At 43.9% G+C, this 22,450-nt stretch overlaps 1 protein-coding gene across 4 annotated transcripts in view; it reads right to left on the bottom strand.

Annotated features, from left to right (window-relative positions):
* Window positions 1-20,181, bottom strand: part of TJP2 (tight junction protein 2) — an 88,156-nt gene extending 67,975 nt beyond the window's left edge. Inside the window, exons 1-2 of one of the 4 annotated variants that reach the window (XM_074994809.1) lie at window positions 20,075-20,181; window positions 3,423-3,543 (exon numbers count right to left, since the gene is read on the bottom strand). The gene's annotated coding sequence lies outside the window, so the exon portion shown is untranslated. Of the gene's footprint in view, window positions 1-3,399; window positions 3,544-19,763; window positions 19,880-20,074 lie in introns of those variants that run through there. The other 3 variants (XM_074994808.1, XM_074994806.1, XM_074994804.1) reach the window with 3 other exon arrangements.
* Window positions 20,182-22,450: the final 2,269 nt, after the last annotated feature.

Raw genomic sequence — 22,450 nt, forward strand, 5'->3', positions numbered from 1 at the left:
TATGCTTCATTTCTCGTCACAGTTTTTGATTATTAAACACAATTGTGTGAAATTAGGATTTTGGACTTTATAGTTCAAGTGATAGAAATAGCAATGGGAGCTGAAGTCATCAAATTCCACTAACGTTGAAAATCTTTTCCACAGTAATGAATGTTTAGGTCATAAACAGAACAAGCAGACTCACCACTAGGAATGAAACACCCTGCTTTCATGGAGATTACAATATTTATCAAGGGCAAGTGGACAGAAATACAGAAAGCATACAATATACAATAAGAAAGAACACTATAAAGAACATTAAGGAAAAAAATAAGTTCCATCAGGCTTCAGCAGATCTTTAACCAAGTCATTCCTTGACAGCATAAAACCACTTTAGCAACTCTTCTCACTTAATTGCTGGATTGCACCACAGGCTCATCAGCACATCCCTGCTGCTATTCTCTCCACAGCACAGTGTGAAAATTACATTGGCACCTATCCTTGCAGAACTCCCTGAACAGGAAGGCAAGGAAATATTGCCTGACCTCGCCTCAGAGTTAATATCCCCAGAGATAACACTGTCGTCTCTGGAGCAGCATTGGAGCACCTCTAGAAGTATCAGGGTGGCTAAAAATCAATGCTTTTTTTTTTTTTTAAATAAAATAATTATTTGAAAATCATCAATAAAATGCTCAATTTCTCATTTCAAAGTAACAGTTCAATTTCCTACTTTACTTCAGCTAACTCAGCTTATTCATGGGACCCCCATAGTGTATTCTCTTAAGCTCTCTCTCTTTAATTTTTTTTAAAGGAAAACAAGAGCCAATGAATTAAATGGGGCTTACTCCAAAATTAAATGCACTCTAAGCACAATCTGTCTTAGCTTTTTTGTTTACATCAATCACCTCGAGAGGTGTTGCTTAACTTTCTATACCCAGAGCTCTGTCTTAGTCTGTATCATCCACACTAGGGAATTAAACATAAACCACCCTTCCCTTGTGATCAGGAGTTCATCTGAACTGCTGGGATTCCAAACATACATCAGGCTTCACTTGTAGGAGAGTGCCCAGACGATAAAACAGGCCTAGTCTCTAGTGCCTTTTCTACAGTGGCCTCCCACCAGTTCAGCTGAACTGATGGCAGCAGAATGCAGTCTGCTTATTTGCGTGCTTAGGTGGGTGAAGGTTAGAACATCCACAGCTCTTCTTCCCCACAGGCGTTTGAAGGATTATGCTGACAGCACAAATGTTGGCAAGTGCGAGGAGGGCTTTCCTGCCCATCACCTCTCCATGTCAGTGTGCTCCTTCCTGCGACCCCATAAGCCATCTTAACAAAACTTAGATTCTAAATTCATACGGCTAAGAGACCAAGAGATCAGAGGAGTTTGCTCTGAATTCCTCCCTTCTTGGCCAAAAACAGAGCAGGAGGCAGAGTTAGTGCAACACAACTGGATCAAGGTCCCTTACTTGTTCAGGAAAACTCAAGATCGGAAGACCGCACAAGTCTGCAGGTTCTCAATAGCCATGTCCATATTGGGCATGTTGACAACGTAAGTCCCACCAGTCTTAACACCAGCTCAACAGAACAGATTGGCGATAATTCTTCCGTCAGTTTCGCCAGTGTAAGCAAAGCACATATAGCTTTTGGAAGAAAAGTCCTGTTAGAAAGGAATCTCAAATCCCATGTGCTTATCTGTCGTGCTGAGGCAGAGACTCTCACTTAACACCATCTGCTCTTGCTTCTAGATCATGGTTTCCCAAGAGGAGGGTGTGAAGAAATTCGGGGTGAAGGAGAAGAGGGCTTGAGGAGACCCAGCCAACGCCCGCCCCCCGCCCCCGCCCCCCCCCCCCCCCCCCCCCGCCGTTATTCCCCCACCCAAAGAAAAAGCCAGCCTTTGCTTCCGGCTCTCAGCCCCTGTCATTTTACATGAGCAACCAAGCACAGCTGGTATAAAAAGTAGGCAGACGGCGAACCCCACGTGGAGCTAGCTGCCTCCTGCAAAGGTGAGTGAGTGCAGGGTGGGGTGCTGGGAGGAGAATGGGGTTAGATGTGGGCCTGGGAGTGCCTGGATTAGGGGAATGGGATGGGGTGAGAGTGGGAGGATGGTGGTGCCTGGCTCTGGGGGAGGGGAGGGACTTGGGCCACAGGCTCGTGAGGCTTAGGTAGATGGCCCCAGCATTATGGGGCTTGGGTGGCTCAGCTGGTGGGCAAGCAGCTGGCCCTGAAAGCAGGGGGCTTGGGTGAGTTGCTGACCCCAAAAAGCACAGGGCTTGAGTGGCTCGGGCTGGCAGGTGGGCAGCTGGCCCTGGCAGTGCAGGGCTCGGGTGGGCAGCTGGGTGGCTCTGGCAGCACAGGGCTCAGGCGAGCAGGCAGCTCTGGCGGCTGGCCAGCTGGGGCTGCACCAGGCACCCACGAGGGACCAAGGAAAGCTGTTTGTACATATTTTTGATTTTAAATAACATTTTTATATCAAGTTTTTGTGTTTATTTTAAATTACGAATTGAATTTTTTGTTAAAGGGGTTGGATGATGCTAAAGAACAGGTGGGGGGTGTGAGGGTTTCTCAAAAATCAGAAACAGGGATGTGATGCTGAAAAGTTTGGGAACCGCTGTTCTAGATTATTAAACTGTTAATTAGTTAGGTACATTGTCCATCACCCCAGAACCTGAGCAACATCTTAGAAACCTCAAGGCCAAAACTAATATGGGCCATGCTCATGTAACAGGGTATGATGAGCCGCATGCTCCTTTAAAAGTTACCTTTTGTGTATGCCACGTGAAACCAAATTACACATTTGTCTGATGTTCTCATGAAACCAGAGAGGGGTTCAAATGCAAAAATTTCTAAAATGCCTAAAAGATACACTTACCTCAATCAGGTACCATGAAAAAATAAATGCAGCACAACACTGACCTCCTTCTGCTATTCTATACTAGCCATGACTCAGCAACTGAGTAATTCACAATCATTTTGCCCTGTGTGCTTAGTTCAAAGTTACAGATATACTAATACTGCACTTACACACCTATGCCAAATACTTACGTTAGTTGAAGACTTAATGCAAACGAAACTAAACAAATACTTCACTAATGTAAAATATCTAACAGAAGAACTAGTCCAACCCACTGTATCATTATTTACTTGGCATTGACAACATACTTCATGCTTTTCAGACAAGGTCTCTACTTCAAAGAGCCTGTGTTACGCGCTACCAAACTTGAGAGTAGGCGTGTATATATTGCTCCTCAGTTAAGCAGGAATTCCAGTAGAATTGCACTGGATCACTGCATGACCACCTGAAGAATATTCTGATTAATCAATTTATAACCACAGCAAAGTAAATAATGATAATTGCACATGTATCAAAGCATTAGATAAAATATTTTACAGTTTCAGGCTAGTGACTTCTTCCTAACTGACCTTATGGATCTGTTAATTAGTACCTGGTGAGGAAAGCTGCTTTTCAATGCTCTCTGTCTACTTCCAGTCAAGTATTTTGGACTTGAAGTACAGCTGTGTTCCCAGTCCCGCTGGCAAGGGGATGGCAGGGTAGTAGTCTGTTTCCTAGAAAATAAAATTGCATTTCAGTCAAGTGTAAATCACAATGAGAGTGTTAAACTGTCCTGCATGGGCTCAAGGGATGAGCCTCATGGCTACCTGAGAGGAACCAGGGCATACGCTCCAAATTGTTGTGAGTGCTATACTTCGATTTCATAAATCCATTAGCTAGTGTAAATTCCTCAGGCACTACAACTGCCTTAACATGGAGTCACTGGAGTCAACATATCCTAAATCAATTTTTCCTGCTATACCCAGTGAAACTCTCCTGTTGGCTTCCCTTATTCCTCGCAACTGCGCAGAGTACCAGGGTCAACAGTGGAGCAGTGACAGTTCAATTTAGTGCGACCCCAGTAGGGGGTGCTAAATAGAACCCTGGAAGATTGACCACCATCGCGTTGATCTTCCAGTACATGTAGATGTACACCAAGTATCACAGCAAAGTTCTGGTTATTTCAGTCCCAAAGAACCAGTAATTTACCTCATGTTAACTGTGCTTTAGATCTCACACCAAAGACAACACTTGCAGCCAATTCTATGATACACTATCTTTATGGAAAGATTTACAATAAACTCCCTCAGATCCAGCAGCCCCAGGACTTGGAAGCTGTTGGATATTCAAATACTCTGGATAATAGGGAGGTATACCTAGCAATGCAGAACACTAAAGAAAAAACAGATTAGATATTAAGAAACAAACCAAAATATATGCAGAGTACTTTATCAACAACTGTAGTACTGTACAATGTAAAATTATACTGTATTTGCTGTATTTATTTGTATGTACTTTCACTTTGTGGTACTTATGGAAAACATGACTAAAATTTACTTATGGTTAAAATGCTGGTTAATTGAGAGTTCTGGAAAATTGAATACCGGATATGGAAGAATTTACTGTATATATAAAAAGGAAATGACAGTTATTCAAAAGGTTAAAGCAAGTAAACATATAAAACAAATAAGTTCCAATCTTAAAATTCAAACAGTAATAGTCATTTCAATAAAAAGCATGCTCTTTATGCCCTTTAGGGCTAATTCTGTTTAAGCTCTGGAGATCTTTTGATTATGCTTTACAATCCTTGCCTCCAACCCCCTAGAGTGCAAGTCACATAAAGATATACTTCCCTCTTACTAAGGGTTTTTATTCATTTTCCCCTTTGTGCTTTCAGCTGCACTCAGCTGATGGAAGGAATTCTTTTACATCATTCATCTTAAAGGAGAGGTTGGGGGAGTGGGAAAACATACATAATGGTATCTTTAGCCCTCTTTAACATTCAGCATTAGTCCATCTAAGGTCAGTGAACCCAGCTTGAGGGGCTGGACAAAACACATTCTGCTGGAGACCAGCATTTCATATCATTAGTCTTGTGAGTTACCCAGTTACAGAGGCTTACAATAGAAACACATAAATGTTACCTTACAATTAGGAAGAGTACCAATATTATAAGTGAGATTAATGAAGGCAGCAACTCACAAGCTCCAAAAAGTCTAAGCATAACCTTAGAATTCTAATGCCTGTTTGAGCAATACTAACACACAGGTGACCCAGATTGGTTCCAGAAGTGTATTTGTCAGTGTTCAGTGGAGGCAAGGGGACATTAGAATGAGGTGGTACCTGATCTGTCAGCATCATAAAAGGGTGATCATGAAGACTGGAGTCCTGAAGTCCATAAGAAAAGGGAATTAAAGCAACTCCTTCCGAGGCCTTGTCCCCACTAAGCAGTGGATCAAACAGCAGTCATCAATACACCAGCTATTAATTTATCACATCCACCGCAGATGCAATAAATCAAACTTCAAGCTTACTCCCATTAACACTGGTACTCAACCTAAATGAAAAGAGCAACCGGCATCAACAGGAGCAGCCTATGTCAACCTTACTGCAATTAAGACACCCTGGTAGATATGACTTCGGCTATGCTATTTGCACAGCTGAAGTAGATCAACAGCACAGGCTGACAAGGTCTAAGTTAACTTGGCTGCTTAAACTAGCCCTGGAAGTAAAGAAGAAACATTGCCTGACAAAGGGGATCTTCAGCATTTTAGGTTGAACCTCTGTACTCCAGCACCCTCAGGATCTGACTGATACCAAACTAGAGAATTTGCTGGACCATGGGAGGTCAATATTGTCTAGCAGATTACAGGCGGTCCCCATTATGAACCATCAACTTACGACCAACTTCCAGCTCTCACACACCCTGCATGTCCCAGCTCCCCTCCCCCCCAGTGGGGGGCTCCAGCTTCACACCTGGGGCTCCCCTCCAACCCCCATGGACCTAGCTCCAACCCTTGTGCTCCAACTGCCCCCCTCGCACACCCAGGCCTCGACCCCCCAGCACCCGGCCCCAACCTCAACACCTACACAGCTGGCTCAGCACATGTGGGGCCCCAACCTGCTCCCCGCTCAAACACCCTGCCCCATTCAACCCCTCCCATGCCCAGCTCAACCCTCCCCATCCCCAGCTGATTCCCCCCAGCACACGCTGGGCTGTCAGCCTCCAGCGTGCGTGAAGTTCCAGCTGTCAGCCGCTGCAGGTGCATGAGGCTTTACCCCCTGCCCAGCTACCCCCCCACCCCGTTCCACCCCATTCAACCCCCTCAATCCTCCACGGCCCCAGCTCACACTCCCAGCATGCGGGACTCTGGCTGACCACCCCCATGTTCACCACAACACACTGTCCTATTTGCCACATGCGGTGAGTGGTGAATGTATTGGACACCGCGATGATATACAAAGGGGGAATTGCAAACAATTGATTAATTTTAAAATTTGGTTTTGTTTGATTAGCCACACAGCTTGGTCATAGCATTAGAAGCTTATTGCTCAACCAGTTAATATTCCAGGCATTTCCATCCACATATTAATCTGTAACTGGGGCAAGTATGTGACAGCCTATGTGAATGAAAACAGAACTACCTACCTGGCTCTCAATCACATCCATGACTGCAACATGAGTTGTTTTTCACCTTTTACTTGCTAAGGTACATTAAAACCTCATTAAGCTAGAGTCTGCTTTTTATTAAAAAGATCAAAGACAGTGTTGTAAGCTCACTTCTGTTATTCAAACATGCACTTATATAAAATATAACACATATCATCCTCAATAATCTTTGTGGAAGAGGCAAGAGAAGTGATTGGTGCTGCTGGAAAGAAGAGCAAATGAGTATTGATGGGAGATTGTCATCAGTAGTTTGATACTAGCTGAAGTTTGGAAATAGAGACAAATTTTCAAAGATACAAAAACTTATTAGTTATACAAGTTGGTTTAGTTTTGTTTTTTTTTCAATTGGCCTAAGTTTGTATCAAACAAAGTTTGCATAAAACCAATTTTGTTCCACTGGATAACGCACATTCAGATGACAGAGAAACATAAAATTGCTTTCCAACACAGCACCACCAGATATTTAGAGAAAGCACACAATCTGTTTAATTAACAAGTAAGGAGCATCTACACAACTTAAACAGATCACCATGTAGATACAGCTATGAAAGACAGGAGAAGTTATTGTTTGTGCAGTGCTAATTAGGGGGCTGACCTGTTTCTAAACAGAGTGAAATTTGCACTCAGGAACTCTTCTGATAGGTAACTTCTATCTCAAGTGTTCACTTTAAGGACTTTTCCATATTGGATGGATTCATATTTTCCCACCGTTGCACTACCACTACTGAAGCTCCAATGTGGGGACCTATAACACAAACAAAGTGCTGAAATCCACTAACATTACTGTGGTGTTGAAATGTGCTCTAAAAAGGGTTAGGTGACATGGTGCTTTGATGCCTTGTATACTCTAGAGCAGTGTTTTTTAAATTATGTTCAGCAGAACACTGGTGAACAACTCAGGTGTGGTGCAAGTATTTGGAAAAATACATGCATAGTATATATTTCATGTTATTAAAACAAGATACAATATTACTTTTTCATTGCTATCATACCTGAACAAATTACTTCATTTTGTTTTTGCTGGGTATGTTGTGCTCCTTTTTGCTCTGACTGTTTTTAAGAAAATTGCCACAGGTATTCTACATAAAAATTATTATTGTGTGGTCTCACAAAGTTTAAGAAACACTGTTTTAGAGCTCAAACCATTGGTACCCTCAGTGGAGCAGCAATGCTAGGAAATTCAAAGAAAAAAGCTCAGTGTATGTTTTGTCAAATCTGGTTTCAGGTTTAGGTTTTGTATCAGCAAGCTTTAAAAATATTGAACATGAACTGGAACGTTTCCATGAGCTGGTTTTTTAACAGAAGCTTTTACTTTTCTTAACTTACTTTCTACATTTAAAAAAACAAATCATTCCCCTACAGTGTTTCCAATAAAAACATTGCAGCATCCTGGTGTAGAAAAACATGAAACAACATACTAGAGACAGCCTACAAAACTAAATTGAAAGTATCTGGTCTACTTATGTCCTCGAAATGGAGTAAAATACAAAAAAGCAAACAAATACCAAGTCCAGGGAGAACTTAGATTTGTAAACACTTTCAGTTTTAGCCCTCTAACAAGTATGATTAGTAATGCACATCTTTTAAAACATGTATTTAATTGGTCACTGCAACTTTGACATATCCAATTTCAATTGTATTTTTTCATTGAAACAAAAGATTTTACTTTGCTGTCCATCTAAATAAATTCAGTCATGAAAATTGATACATCTTTAATCTAAGGGACCTTTGATCTTTAGCTGACAAAGCAATACTGAAGTTCCTTAAATAAATCAAATTTTCTTCTTTTCTATTTTCAAGAGCTGTGAAATTTATAACAAGAAATGTGTAGTAAATATTTAAGAACAAAAAAATATAATCAAGGAATAAACAAGCTGCAAATTACTCATTTAATTTGGTACTCCAGCAAATTACTCCAGGTTATTTATTCAGTTCCTAAATCAGACATTCACACAAAGTGTTACTATTGACAACACTTTCAAATTACGTGAAAAAGGCCTTGCCAGTCAAGGAGAGCACACACATTTCCCTAGGGAAAGTACATTCCGCACTGATTACTTCATAATACTATTGTCTCAGGGGGTAGCCATGCTAGTTTACAGCTTCACAAAAAACAAATAGTCCTGTAGCACCTTAAAGACTAACAATATTTATCAGGTCACAGGCTTTTGTGGCTAATACACACTTCTTCAGATTCCATAACTCTATGTACCTTTTAAATGATTATTTGTTTTATGAATGATTCCTTGCTGCAGATAACACAACTTTCTTCGTCTGTGTGCAACTTTAAGGTAAAATGTTTGTTTTTTTTACAATTACTCATTGACCTGCTATTCAACACTTACCCTGGATGTTGCCAAAGGTTTGCATGTCTGCCCTCCGGAAGCAGTTCTCTCTTATTAAGTGGGGTGATGCCAACTGCTGCTTCTAGAATTGTTATATATTTCTTGTACCTCATTCTGTTTCTTTCCACACACCACCAAGCTTACAATCAGCGTTCAGATACAACACCTGAGGGGCAGCTCTCATCAGTGATCCATGCTTCTGTCTTTCTAAACGTGCTGCACGTTATAAGCTGGAGTAATAAAAATAACGTGTGTGCATGGGGGGTGGGGAGGGAGGAGGAGTAGAGAAGAGACCAAAATAAAGTGCCAGATTCCCTGAAACATCACTGTTACATAATTCAAATGGTCTTTGAAAAAAGCACTAATGAAAACGATTCAGAGAGAATCATGGTTCTAAGCCTAGCCTGATAATGTACACTCTCCAATTTACTAATCCTCAGCTAAAGCTCTGAGGTTTATAATCTTCCAAGTATTACTAGAGCACTGGTGAGTCCCCTCTCAAATCACCTCAAGGATAGTAAATATATGTTCCCAAAAATTGATATCGTTGCAGATACTTCTGCATCGAAGTGCCTACCCAGTTACACACACACACACTCTCTCTCCCTCCCTCCCCACAGAGAAGGAGCACTGTTTGTCAACTTTGATTACTGTTTTGGTTCTCTATGCCTTAAATATTGAGTCTGTTCTGGTCTGGCTATGGTCTGAAGAAGTGGATTTGTCCCACGAAAGCTCACCTAATAAATTATTTTGTTAGTCTTTAAAGTGCTACTTTACCGCTTTTTTGTTTTTATACAATCCACAATATAGGAGGACTCTATTCAGCTTATGTATGGTCCTTTCAGCAGAAAATTGGAAGGCCAGGGAGAAATGTTCAGCGAGGTCCGGGATGAGGAACTTTTTCTGCCAGTGACCCACAGAAAAATCAGTGGGGGGCCATACAAAAATGAGAAAAAAAAAACCACACAAAACTCTCACTGATGTGGCACCTCACTCCCCTCACGCTCCAGCACCACAGGCCAGGGTGGAGAAGGGGGAACTGAGGTTCAGAGCTTTCCACAGGCCAGATTAACTCTTTTGGGGTGCAAGGTCAGATGGGTTCAGTGTGTGGGAGGGGGCTGCTGGAGAGCAGGTGTGAGGTCTGGGGGGCAGGAAGACTGCAGAAGTGGGCTAGGGCTGGGTATTTGCAGTCTGGGTGGCAGGGAGAGTGCAGAGGCAGGGTGGGAAGGAGGATACAGGAATCTGAGCTAGCAGGACAGCCTCTCTCCATGCAACACTATGCTGCTGATCCCCTAGCCTACAGTAGGGGGAGGAGGAGTCACTGCCTGCCCCCACCATGCAGAGCCTGAGGCTGGATCTAGCCACTGCTTGCTTGACTCCAGCCCTGAGGCTCAGCACTCCCCCAAGGACCAGGTGCAGTGGGGGGGAAACCCTGAACCTCATGGGCTCGATCCAGGCAAACCATGAACCAGGGGTTCCTCACCCAAACCTAAGTGGAAGTCAATCATGCAGAATTAAGAAGGCCACAGACTTGACTATACTGTCCCCTTCTATATCCCACACAGCACAAATTCCACCTCACACAACTATGGAAACCATTTTCCATCTGATGAAATTATTCCAACTAAGGCAGATTACTGCAAATACCCTTCTCGCATATTAAAAGAGTGGAGACAGAAAGGAGGAATGTGTGTGACAGCATGTTTCACATCAGACTGGGGTAGTGCCAAAGTCTAGAGGTAAAACTATCCAGGGGAAATAGAAGAATCATGTTCGATTCTCAAAGGACTTATTCAGGTTCTAATGTTCAGTGGGCTTTGTTTGGAGACATGCAAACAGTGTGTGTGCGAGTATACAAGTGAGTGTGATTATCTCTTTATTTTGAAAGGGAAATAAAGAGGAAAAGAAGTCTTTGCCCTGAAGTCCTGGGCCAAAATCTTCTTTTCTCTCACTCTTATGACATTCTTCTGTGTCCTTAAGATGCTTCCAATTCAGTGGTGATGGATTTAAATAACCTGCTAGACAGTGTGGGGTATTTCAGGACAGAGAGCATTTTCTTAGATTTATGTATCATATTATTTATTGTAAGGCCTCTACTACCTTAAATCTTAACAAATCCTTGAATAGTCACTGCAAGGTTTTTACTACACATTTCTAGCATTATCGGCTACAGGGCAGGGTTATGGGCATTACAAAAGTGCATCAGAAATTACACAAACTGGTCCATGAACTCCCCGTGGGTGTGTATTAGAAGTTTCTTAGCAGGGATGTTAGCAGTTAGGTTAAGACTGGCCAGAGCAGTCCTGCTGTGCAGCCACCCTAGGAGTGCCACAGGTATGGGCGCTCCAGCCCAGACAGAGCAGCTACCACCCCAGCTGCCCCCTGCCCTCCCAATTTAGTTGGTTAAACTAAACATTTAACCAGTTAACTAAGTGGGATTTTATATCCCTATTCCTTTAGTGTGCATTAACGTAGTGCACTGTGTTAACATGCACTAGGGATCGTCAAGCGTGCACAGGGGATACAGGACCTGTTAGTGTGCTTTAGAAACCACACAGCTATAAAATGCATTATACAACTGTGTAAAGATATCATGCTGTTTTGACTTTATCAGGTAACTTGGTTCATAGCACCACAAGATGCACAATGAAACTGAATACTTAAGACAAGTTTTAAATTAGCACACAGTCTCAGGTGCATTATTAAATAGCTATTAATTGGATTGGTCTCACGGAAACAAGACAAAATTCAACACCCAGGAGTTCAGCAAGAAGAATACAAAGGGCAGGTGATGAGGAATATAATTTTTCCCTAAACTAGTTATACAAATACATAATCACACTATAAATACATCTGAACACATTCCCATATGGAAGAAGATCTGCAATATCAAAAGTGTAATATTTTACTCAAGTTTCCTTATAACATTAAAGTAGCAACATGGAAATAAACAGACACTGCAATAATGTGTTTCCTGTAAAAAAGAGCCTTTGTGGCTGTGTTCAGTTAAAAAAATCAAAATCTTAAAAAGAAAAAAATTGTCTCTAGATGGGTATATTTGTCCAGAATCAAAGATTCTGTGTAAAAATTACATGTCCAATAGAAAAGAAAAAGGCACTTAATTACAACTGTAAACCTCTCTACACAAAATATTAAGAAGATTAAGCAAGTGAAATACCCCGAGTCCGTGAGAACAGCTAACACCATTCTGTTTGTATGCACCCTGGACTTCTAATACCTTTCGCGGCTGTCGTGCCTTTTCAAGGATTGAGATAGGCCAGAACCAGAAAGCAAAATAACTAGAAACTGCCCAGTTTATTTTCACTGCCCTACTTAATGACTGAAATACAAGTAGTAAATGGCATAAATAGTGACAAGCACACAAAACTTTAAATTCCTGCTTGTACAGTAGCAGTCCTCAAACTGTAGTCATGACCTCCAAGTGAGTCGTGACTCCATTTTAGCGAGCCCATCAGGGCTGCCACAGACTAGATGGGTGGTGGAGGCCCCCCGACTGGGACTGAAGTCCTTAGGATTTGGTCCGCTAGTGTTGGGTACAACAAAAAGTCCTGTGGCACCTTACAGACTAAGATATTTTGGAGCATAAGCTTTCGTGGGCAAAGACCCACTTCCCGCACATGCATGAGTCTCATGCATCTGAGGAAGTGGGTCTTTACCCACAAAAGCTTATGCTCCAAAATATTTGCTAGTCTATAAGGTGCCACAGGACTTCTTGTTGTTCTCGAAGATACAAACTAACACAGCTACCTCTCTAAGCTGTGTCTACACGAGCCACTTCCTTTCGGAAGGGGCATGTTAATGAGCGTGTTTGAAAGACGCTAATGAGGCGCTGCCATGAATACGCAGTGCCTCATGAGCATAATGGCAACTGCAGTGATTCGAAAGTGTGGCTTTCGAATTGCGCGCCGCCCCTGGAGACAAAGACCTTTCAAAAGGACCCCCCAGTCTTTGAAAGTCCCTTCTTCCTATCTGGTGTTCAGAAGAAGGGGCTTTCGAAGACTGGGGGGGTCCTTTCAAAAGGTCACCGTCTCCACAGGTGGTGCATGATTTGAAAGCCACACTTTCAAATCACCGCGGCCGCCATTATGCTCATGAGGCACTGCACATTCATGGCAGTGCCTCATTAGCATCTTTCGAACTCGCTCATTAACATGCCCCTTCTGAAAGGAAGGGGCTTGTGTAGACACGGCTATAGTGTTGGGTAGTAATTTTTGTAGTCAGAAGGGGGTCACAGTGCAATGAAGTTTGAAAACCCTGGTCTACAGCAATAGTAAAATGTACTCAAGTGAAGGAACTGATTTTCAGATAGTACACGGGGTGAATCCTAGTCCCCCTTGATGTTTAAGAAACGCTCTGGGTCACAAAAGTTTAATTACAAACACTTCCCAATGAGCAATCTTCAGGAACAAAAGTTCTAAGAAAATATTTAATACTACTGTAGTCTAAACTCTGTTTCAGTCCAGAAGAATTAGCTTCAGCTTCCTGGTTTATTATCTACTTCAGTCCTCATCTGTACTGTGGATATTTTATGCCCATCATCCTGAACAAAATGGCTCTATGCCAGACATATTTAGACGTCAGATTTTTTCTTCATCTACAAAGGGAAATTCTAATTGGGCCACATCTCCACAGCACTCCTTCACCATCCCCTCCTCTAGCCCCTAGGGTGGGCATGTGGCTAGGATCCTCAATTCAGTCTGGCCAGATCACAGCCCCTTAGGAGACAAGCACAGCTAGCACAAGTTTGAATAAAAGCTGAAGGAATGGCCTGGTGCACAGCCAGATCAGCATCAAGTCAGTGCAACTGTCACAAACTACTCCAACTATTTCTTACTCAGAACTAAGTATCTGGTCGCATGAGTGAAAAAATACTCATTTCAAATAAAAGACTCAGATGTTACTAATAATAAGCAGTCCTGTGGCACTTCAGAAACTAACAACATTTACTAGGACATGAGCTTTCACGGGTAAAACCCACTTGAAGCTACAGACTAACACGGCTATTCTTCTCAGAGGGTACTAAGTGTTCTTCAGGTATTGGCAAAGCCAGCAAAGGACACAGGCATCTAAAACAATTTATACATTTCTTGTTCACTTGGCAGAAACAATCCCTTCGGTAACATAGTTTGAGATACAGTCACATTCAATGTTTCCTGATTAAAAGTACCATGCACTCTTGCATTGAGATATAATGCAAAGAACAAGAGATTAAGCTTCACGTACTGGAAAAGTATGTTACAGTCTCTTTGAAAAGAGCAAGCACTGTTTAAGGGTTGAACTGTTATGATACAAACTCTGTAGCAGTTTGATGAACACAGGATTATGGCCTGCACGGTATCATCTGAAACAATGAGAAAAAATAGACTTCAAATGTAACTAAAGGAAATCTTTACTGGTTTATCCTTGGGGTGGGGGGGGGTGTGGCAGGAGTTGGCCTTGGCCTCAACCTCAAAGGGGCCCCTCAGATTTAGACTTGTTAATTTTTTGGCATTTGGTAAGTTTCACAACTTTCTTTTCAGAAATGTCGGTGTGGGACTTTGGGTTGAAGAGCAAAGAGAAACTAGAACAAGGCAGGAAGAAATGCAGCAAGAAAGGAAAGGAAAAGGCTATAGAAGATTGGCAGGGTCCTGTTTACATTAGGACTACCATCCCTGTTTCAGCCAGCACTGAAAATAGTTTGACAAAGTAGCGAGCTCTCCTTGACTTTCAACTAAAGCCCAGATGAGGGAAACTGCAAAGAAGTGTCAATCCCTGGAAGAGAACAGGGAAGCACTGTGCTTCCCAGACCTCCTGTCACATCGGAGGAGCTCGACCATAGCTATGCTCCTCAACGTGCTCCAGGAGGGGTTCTCAACCTTTTTCTTTCCACCCCCCACATACTCTAAAAGCACTATAACTCTCCTGTGACACGGCTGCATTTGTGCATCTAAATGCCAGTGTTGGTGATAGGAGGTAGCCAGCAGGGGAACTGCACAGGGCCCCACGTCTGAAGTTGAGTTGCTCAACCTTGAGCTTCAGCCCCTGCAGCAGGGCAATGGGGTTCTTGGGATCCAACCCTCACAAGGCTCCACAGCTTCAGCTCTAACCCCCAAAAAGTCTATTGCCAGCCCTGTTTGGTTGACCCCCATGGAAGAGAAATGCTGCTGTAGAGGCCATTGTCTTTCCTCCTTCACATCTCCTTCAGAGCACTTTACAGCCCATACAGCATTATGGCAAGGAACAACCAATAAGCAGAGGCTGTGCATGATCTAGTCCAGCAATGGGCAAGCTAGGCTAGTGAGTGGGCTGTATGAACAGCTCTCCTTCATCTCAGTGGGCTGTATGACTGTTGTAACCAAGATGGTCTCCCAAGATAGAGCAGCCTTGCCCACAGACAACCTGAAGCAAATTCTCACCAGCAGCTATACACCACACCACAGCAACTCTAACTCATGAACCTACCCATGCAACAAACCTCGGTGCCAGCCCTGCCCACATATCTACACCGGCAACACCATCACAGGACCTAATCAGGTCACCATCACAGGTTCATTCAGCTGCACATCTACCAATGAAATATATGCCATCATGTGCCAGCAGTGCCCCTCTGCTATATACACTGGACAAACTGGACAGTCCCTACGGGAAAGAATAAACGCACACAAGTTGGATATCAGAAATGGCAATGTACAAAAGCCTGTAAGAGAGCACTTCAATCTCCCAAGACACACAGTAACAGATTTAAAAGTAGCTATCCTACAGCAAAACAATTTTAAAACCAGACTCCAAAGAGAAACTGCTGAGCTGCATTTCATCTGCAAATTTGACACCCTCAGCTCAGGATTAAACAAAGACTATGAATGGCTAGCTAAATACAAAACCCGTTTCTCCTCTCTTGGTGTTCACACCTTCAGATCAACTGCTGGTAAGTAGGCCTCACCCTCCCTGACTGAGTTAACCTCGTTATCTCCAGCCTTGCTCTAGCCTGCCTATTTATATCTGCCTCTGCAAATTTCCACTACCTGCATCTGACAAAGTGGGTCTTTGCCCACGAAAGCTTATGCTCATCATTTCTGTTAGTCTATAAGGTGCCACAGGACCCCTCATTGCTTTTGCAGATCCAGACTAACACAGCTACCCCTCTGATACAAGATAGAGCAGTTTTGCTAACTGAGTTTGTGTACCTAGAATTTGCAGTGTGTGCCCTTGAACTGCAGCAGTGGCTTGATTGGATGCGGAGGAAGCACTGGTTCTCATAGTGCAAGAATCTCACTTTACATTCCCTTGCTCCCTCTGTGTCACTTTAGTAATGTTAGTAGAAAAAACAAACAAAAATCAAAAAAAAAAAAAAGAACACCTATGGGGGCAAAAACCAGTGGAATCTGGCAACCCTGCAAGTGTGAAACAGTAAACAAATGTCTCATGGGCTGCAGGTTGCCTACCACTGATCTAGTCCATATATCAGCCTAAACCATATTCAACATCTGTTACAGAAAACATGCTAGATCCCTCACAGAAGTCAAACTTGCTTAACGTGAAGGGTGACAACAGGAATTTGACCCTGTCTTCCCTAACCACCATCATGGCCTAAACATTTTAATACCAGTTGAACCAGATGGCAGAGGCATAAGTAACTGATATTCAATCCTAGCCACAGGCGCAGAAAGTGTCTTGGGCACAAGATGAGATTCACTTCATCACATACACAAAAGTAACAGCTTTTACTCTGAGCATGTATAGATTATAGAAGTGAATCATGGAAATGACAATGAAACAAGGAATCTGGCATACACCTGCATGCTTGGTTCATTATTAAGACAAATATTTAAAAGAATGTTGGGGAATCTTTTTTAACTGTTTGGTTTTTTATAGTTACAAGCCAGTGTGGATGTTCTCCTGAGAAGACATGCCCAGGGCTGATCATATTTAGCTGTTAGGCCTGTTGAAATAAGCTGTTGTCTTTCCAGGGAAAAAGAGCATACTGAAAAAGTGGAAAGGCACTGAAAGAGAAGGGCCAGAAAACTTATTTCAATTATTTACTAGAAATGCTTTTGACCTCCTCTTAGAGAATGCCCCTAGACTGAACAGCCGATATGCTCCCAGAGATTCTCAGAAGCAGCTTATGCAAAGTTGCACTAAGGATGTCAGACACACCATGCATGCCACAGCAAGTTAAATCTGCCAGCTATTAAGTGGAGATAGTTGATGAAGCAGATGCTAGAAGGAAGATATAGAAAGCAACCAGTGTTTGTGCAGAGCATCACTGCCAACGGCTACATGGGAGGAAGATTTCTTGGTTGGTTTCTCCAGGAGTAGCAGGTCCCTTTCTTTTCAACTACAGGCAGAAAAACTGTAAATTATGTAACATAAGCATGTGGAACCTTTGTTAGAGGAAGGCACAATTACTGGAGTTCAGACTCAGGTTTTTAACACAACGCTTTGTGGGCTTAGTTTGCTTAGGCTGGTGAACAAAAAATAAGACGTGTAACTCAGATTAGGAGAAGCGTGAGTAAAAGTGTGTGAACTAGTATAGGAAAAATTCCAAACTAGTCCTGATAAGCTGCACTCCTCTGTAGCTGAATGAAAATTATACTGTATTAGTAGATCAGCTAGAAAAATACTGGTTTGCTCTTTTTTCCTTGCTTCACTCCAATTAAGAAGCATGTGGAAGTATGACTTCCAAGATCAGACGGCATGTTCTTGCCAAAGTCTAAGTATTTTATGACTTCTTATGCTTCCTGAGAGCAAAACACATAACAACATCAGGAAGGAAATTTACAAGATCTCAGATGACACCAAGCGTGTCAACATGACAGTTGGAATCATGTAGGGACCTCTCCAGGCACTCCGCCCAGCTACAATACAGTTCTATTTTAGAAATGTTTCCAAACAAGCCATGTTTAGATGTGAACAGCCCCCCACCATCAAAAAAAAAAAAAAAAGCTATCACAAGGTTTGGATTCTTAGACAAAATCTACCTGAACCATCTACTCTGAGACCCTTCCAAAATCAAGTGTCAAATTTATTTAAGTAAATGGTGAAAGTTGTGTGGAATAGCAGTCACTCATGCATAAAAATATTGAGTGAGGGCTGTAGAGATCCAATGTCAAGAGTCATCCCCCACTTTGGTTATGCCAGTTCCAGGGCTGCAGTCAACAGTAAGCTCTGGTTGCTGTTCTCTTAGCTAATACACAAGTAAAAGTAACACAAGATACAAGCTCTCTAGGGCAGTGGCTCCCAAACTTTTCTGTAACATTTAACATTTCAAAGAGACAAACAATTCTATAGCACACCCACTCTTTTCAGCTGAATCGATTACTCATAAACCTTACATTTACTATGGTTATGGTCTTACTAGAGCAGTTTGCAACTTAGCAGTGCATACAACAAGTTAAACAACCGCATCCCATCTCTTCATCCAGGTCTCTTACTATAGCTGACAGTCATTAAAATGAAATTCCACTGATCACTGCTCCAATGACCTTAGTGGGCTCCTTAGACCCACGTTCAGTCACATCAAACTGCATTTGTGGTCATCTCTACTGGTGCAAAACCTTGGTGGGCTTAGTTGTTTCAAACACTACTTTAGTCCTCCTTTTTTGTGTCAATTCATATGCTATTTACACAATCTCAGTTTTTAAATCTTACCTGAAACCTCATCTATTTAATTTGAACCACTCTTATTAGCAATATTTGAGACTGTATAATATCTGGTCTGTGTTTTAAGATTAGCAACTATTTCAACCCATGAAGAAATATAAAAGGGAAAGGAGTACTTAATAGGTCTGACTAAAGAAACAGAAAAGCTGTAAAAGCAAACCACTGGATGGCCAAACCTTGTTTCAAAAGACTTTGACAGTATCTTTGAAGTGTCTTCTAATCCAGAAAACTGAACCATGGCTGGAATTTAGTGAAGATGTGCCAAAATAAAGATCTCGGAAAGTCTCTCTATTGCAATGACATTCTGAATCATTATTTTGGTGTATTTCTCTCTCTCGCTCCCAACCACACTCCAAGGGGAAAAAACCCACAAACCTAACAAAGAAAGCCTAGCTGATTCCTCGGTTAAAAAAAAAAGTCACCTAGCACTTTAAAGACTAACAAAATCATTTATTAGGTGATGACCTTTTGTGGGGCAGACCCACTCCTTCTGAGCCGCCAATAGTTATAACGTAATAAATGATTTTGGTAGTCTTTAAAGGGCTGCATGGGTGTTTTGTTTTGTGAAGATACACGCTAGGAGGGCTACTTCTCTGTGACTGATTCCTCAGTGACAGCTCTTCTTCCCACCTAGTATCATAGCCTCCCTCCAAGTACTTAATGTGGGCACAGAAACACATAGGCCCATAATCCTGTTACAGAAAAGATCATCTGTAAATGAGATTCTCGGGATTCACGCTCCCTAGAGGAGCGGCTGGTAGCATGCAGCAGGAACAAGAGCCCCTCCCTCCCCACGCCTGGGAGGGCAGCCTGCTGGGGCTTGCCTCCGCCTGAACATGCGGCTAAACAAATGGAGTACAACGTGCAGAACAGCCACACACACGCCCAATCCCGCCTGCTCGCCGCCGAGACGCAGCGAGGGAAAAGCAGAGCTGGGGCTGCGCCGCAGCTTCCCGATCCGGGTTACCGCCCACCCCCCACCCCAAGCCACAGCCAGCTGGGAAGCCGGGCTGGGGAGCAGCTTTAGTTCAGCCCCATGGCACAGCGCAAGGGGAGGTGGGGCTGTTGTGTGCACGGAGCTGTTCAAACCAAGGCCGAGAGCAAAACAGATCTAAGCCACGGCGAACAAGCCTCCCCCGCCCGAGCCCGAGCCCGAGCCCGCACGTGGGAAGGGGTCCGCACCCCTCCCCCGCACCGCTCTCCCCGGGGCCAGCCTCAGATGGGCTGGCGGGGGCCAGCTCCGCGGAGTGCCGAGGCTGCTGGCACCCTGGAGCCATACCTGGAGCCGAGCGGCTGGGGAGGGAGAGAAGGAGCGGAGCGGCCCCTGGCTGGCCAGGGGAGCAGCCGCGAGGCCAGGGGAAGCAGGGCGGGGGCTGGTTTCCGGCTCCGGGCGTGACCGTGGTCCGGCCAGGCAGGTGAGCTGGGTCGGAGCGGGCCCGGCGGGCACCTGCCGCAGCGGCCCGGTCCGACCCAGCCCGGCCCTCGCTCGTGGCCCCGCGGGGTGGTGGAGCAGGGAGCGCCCGTGCAGGGAAGTGCTGCCTGCGGGCTGTGCCCAGCTCCGCACACGCGCCCCCCTTTCCGCTCGCTTACCGCGCTGGCAGCCTTCCCGTCCCGGTGTGGAGTGGCAGCAGCTCGCCCGCTCCCGCCGCCACCCCCACGCCTGGCTCTGGCTGGAGAGGGTGGAACAGGAAATACCGGTTCAAAGCCCTGGTACAATAGGTGCGATGAGGCAAGCGGCGCGGCGCAGGGCTTAGTCACTGCGGGGAGCTACCGAGACAGCCATTGCTGTGACCCGAAACTCGCCCCCCAAGGGAGCAAAACAAGTTGCGAGCGGCCCGCCCCTGAGATCTGCGTTACAGTCCAAATGCCCGGTGTGTCGATCTCTAAGCGGGGGAAACAGCCCCGTCTTCCCCGGCCCGGGGGCTGTAGGGAGTGAAAAGTCCGTAACTTCTTTGTTGGGAAAGTAACAGAGAGGAAGTCGTGCTAGTCTATACGCTATCAAAACAAAAAGCAGCCAAGTAGCACTTTAAAGACTAGCAAAACGGTTTATTAGGTGAGCTTTCGTGGGACAGACCCACTTCTTCAGACCGTAGCCAGACCAGAACAGACTCAATATGTAAGGCCCAGAGAACCAAAAATAGTAATCAAGGGTGGCAAATCAGAAAAAGATAATCAAGGTGAGCAAATCAGAGAGTGGAGGGGTGGCCAGACATATTGAGTCTGTTCTGGTCTGGCTACGGTCTGAAGAAGTGGGTCTGTCCCACGAAAGCTCACCTAATAAACCGTTTTGCTAGTCTTTAAAGTGCTACTTGACTGCTTTTTGTTTTGTTGGGAAAGGGCTGAGATGAGCGAGAGTCGCAGGACAGGGTGAACCTGGGAGGCGGGAAAGCTGAGTCCTATGGCAGTCTCTGCCACTGTCTTACTATATGACCTTTGGTGAGTCACTTCACCGCCATGTTACCCCTCCCACTCTGTAGTTTGCAGTCGCCTTCATTTGGTGACTGATCTCAATTGCAGTCTCTATGAATCACCCTAATCTTAAAATGGGGAGAGAGAGGGATCCCTCAATAGTTTGAGGGCTGGCTTTGTAACCGCACGGTTGTGAGCTCAGCCCTTGAGGGGGCCATTTAGGGGGAAAAATCTATCAGCGATGTGATATAGATCGTGCTGGGAGTGTAGGGGACTGGACTCAATGATCTGGCAAAGTCCCCTCCGGCTTTGTGAGATAGGTATCTCCATATTGTAAAAGGGCCCTGTTTAGTCACAGTTAAAGTACACAAACATACTTACTAGAGTCAGACTAACCGATCACTAACCAATCCTCTGACACTGACCAATACCAGATGCCAATGTTCCCTGTAAGGTGAGTGCTCCGGTGGCTCCCCAGAAGAGATTCAGGTGCTGCCCAGCTGATTGGTAGAATGCCCACAGCTGCCCATGAGTTTCTACTGATGGGGCACATTTGCACATGCCTCTGCATGTAAAATTTATTCCACACATGGATGGAAAAAATTAGAGACCATTGCCAGGTACTTAAGGAGTGACCAGAACAGGTACTCACTGAGTGATCCATTCAGCCATCCTCTTCTGGCAAACAGGCCAGGGACAGCCACAGCATGGGATTGCCTCCCTCCCTGTGCTGGCTAATTGCCATTAATGGCCGTCCTTCATTGCAATCACTGCATCACTGAATGTATCTGTGTTTGACCCCCCTTTATAATTTTGGCTTTCACAACATTCTGTGGCAAAGAGTTACACAGGTTGACTGTGCCTTGTGTGAAGAAGTAGGTCCTGTTGTTTGTTTTAAACTGGCTTCTGATTAATTTCTTTGGGTAACCCCTGGTTCTTGTTATATGAAGGAGTAAATAGCACTTCCTCATTCACTTTCTCCACATGAGTCATAATGTAATAGATCTCTATCATATCCTCTCTTAGTCATCTCCTTTCCAGGCTGAAAAGTCCCTGTGGTTTCAATCTTTCTTCTTATGGAAGCTGTTCCTGACTTCTAATAATTTTTGTTGCCCTTCTCTATACCATTTCTGTTACTGGCATATTCTGGCATTAGAAAAGGTTCAGAAAAGGGCAACTAAAATGATGAGGGGTTTGGAACGGGTCCCATATGAAGAGATATTAAAGAGATTAGGGCTTTTCATCTTAGAAAAGAGGAGACTAAGGGGGGGGGGTATGATAGAGGAATATAAAATTATGAGTGGTGTGGAGAAAGTGAGCAAGGAAAAATTATTTACCTGGTCCCATAATATAAGATCTAGTAGGGGATACCAAATGAAATTAGTGGGCAGCAGGTTTAAAACAAAAGGAAGTTCTTCACACAGCACACAGTCAACCTGTGGGACTTCTTGCCAGATGAGGCTGCAAAGGCTGTGATTATAATGGTTAAAAAAAGAGCTAGATAAGTTCATGGAGGTTAGGTCCATAGTGTACCTGGCCTCTGTTTGTCAAAGGCTG

Source organism: Carettochelys insculpta, chromosome 5 (assembly GCF_033958435.1).
Source record: "Carettochelys insculpta isolate YL-2023 chromosome 5, ASM3395843v1, whole genome shotgun sequence".
NCBI classification, from domain to species: Eukaryota; Metazoa; Chordata; order Testudines; family Carettochelyidae; genus Carettochelys; species Carettochelys insculpta.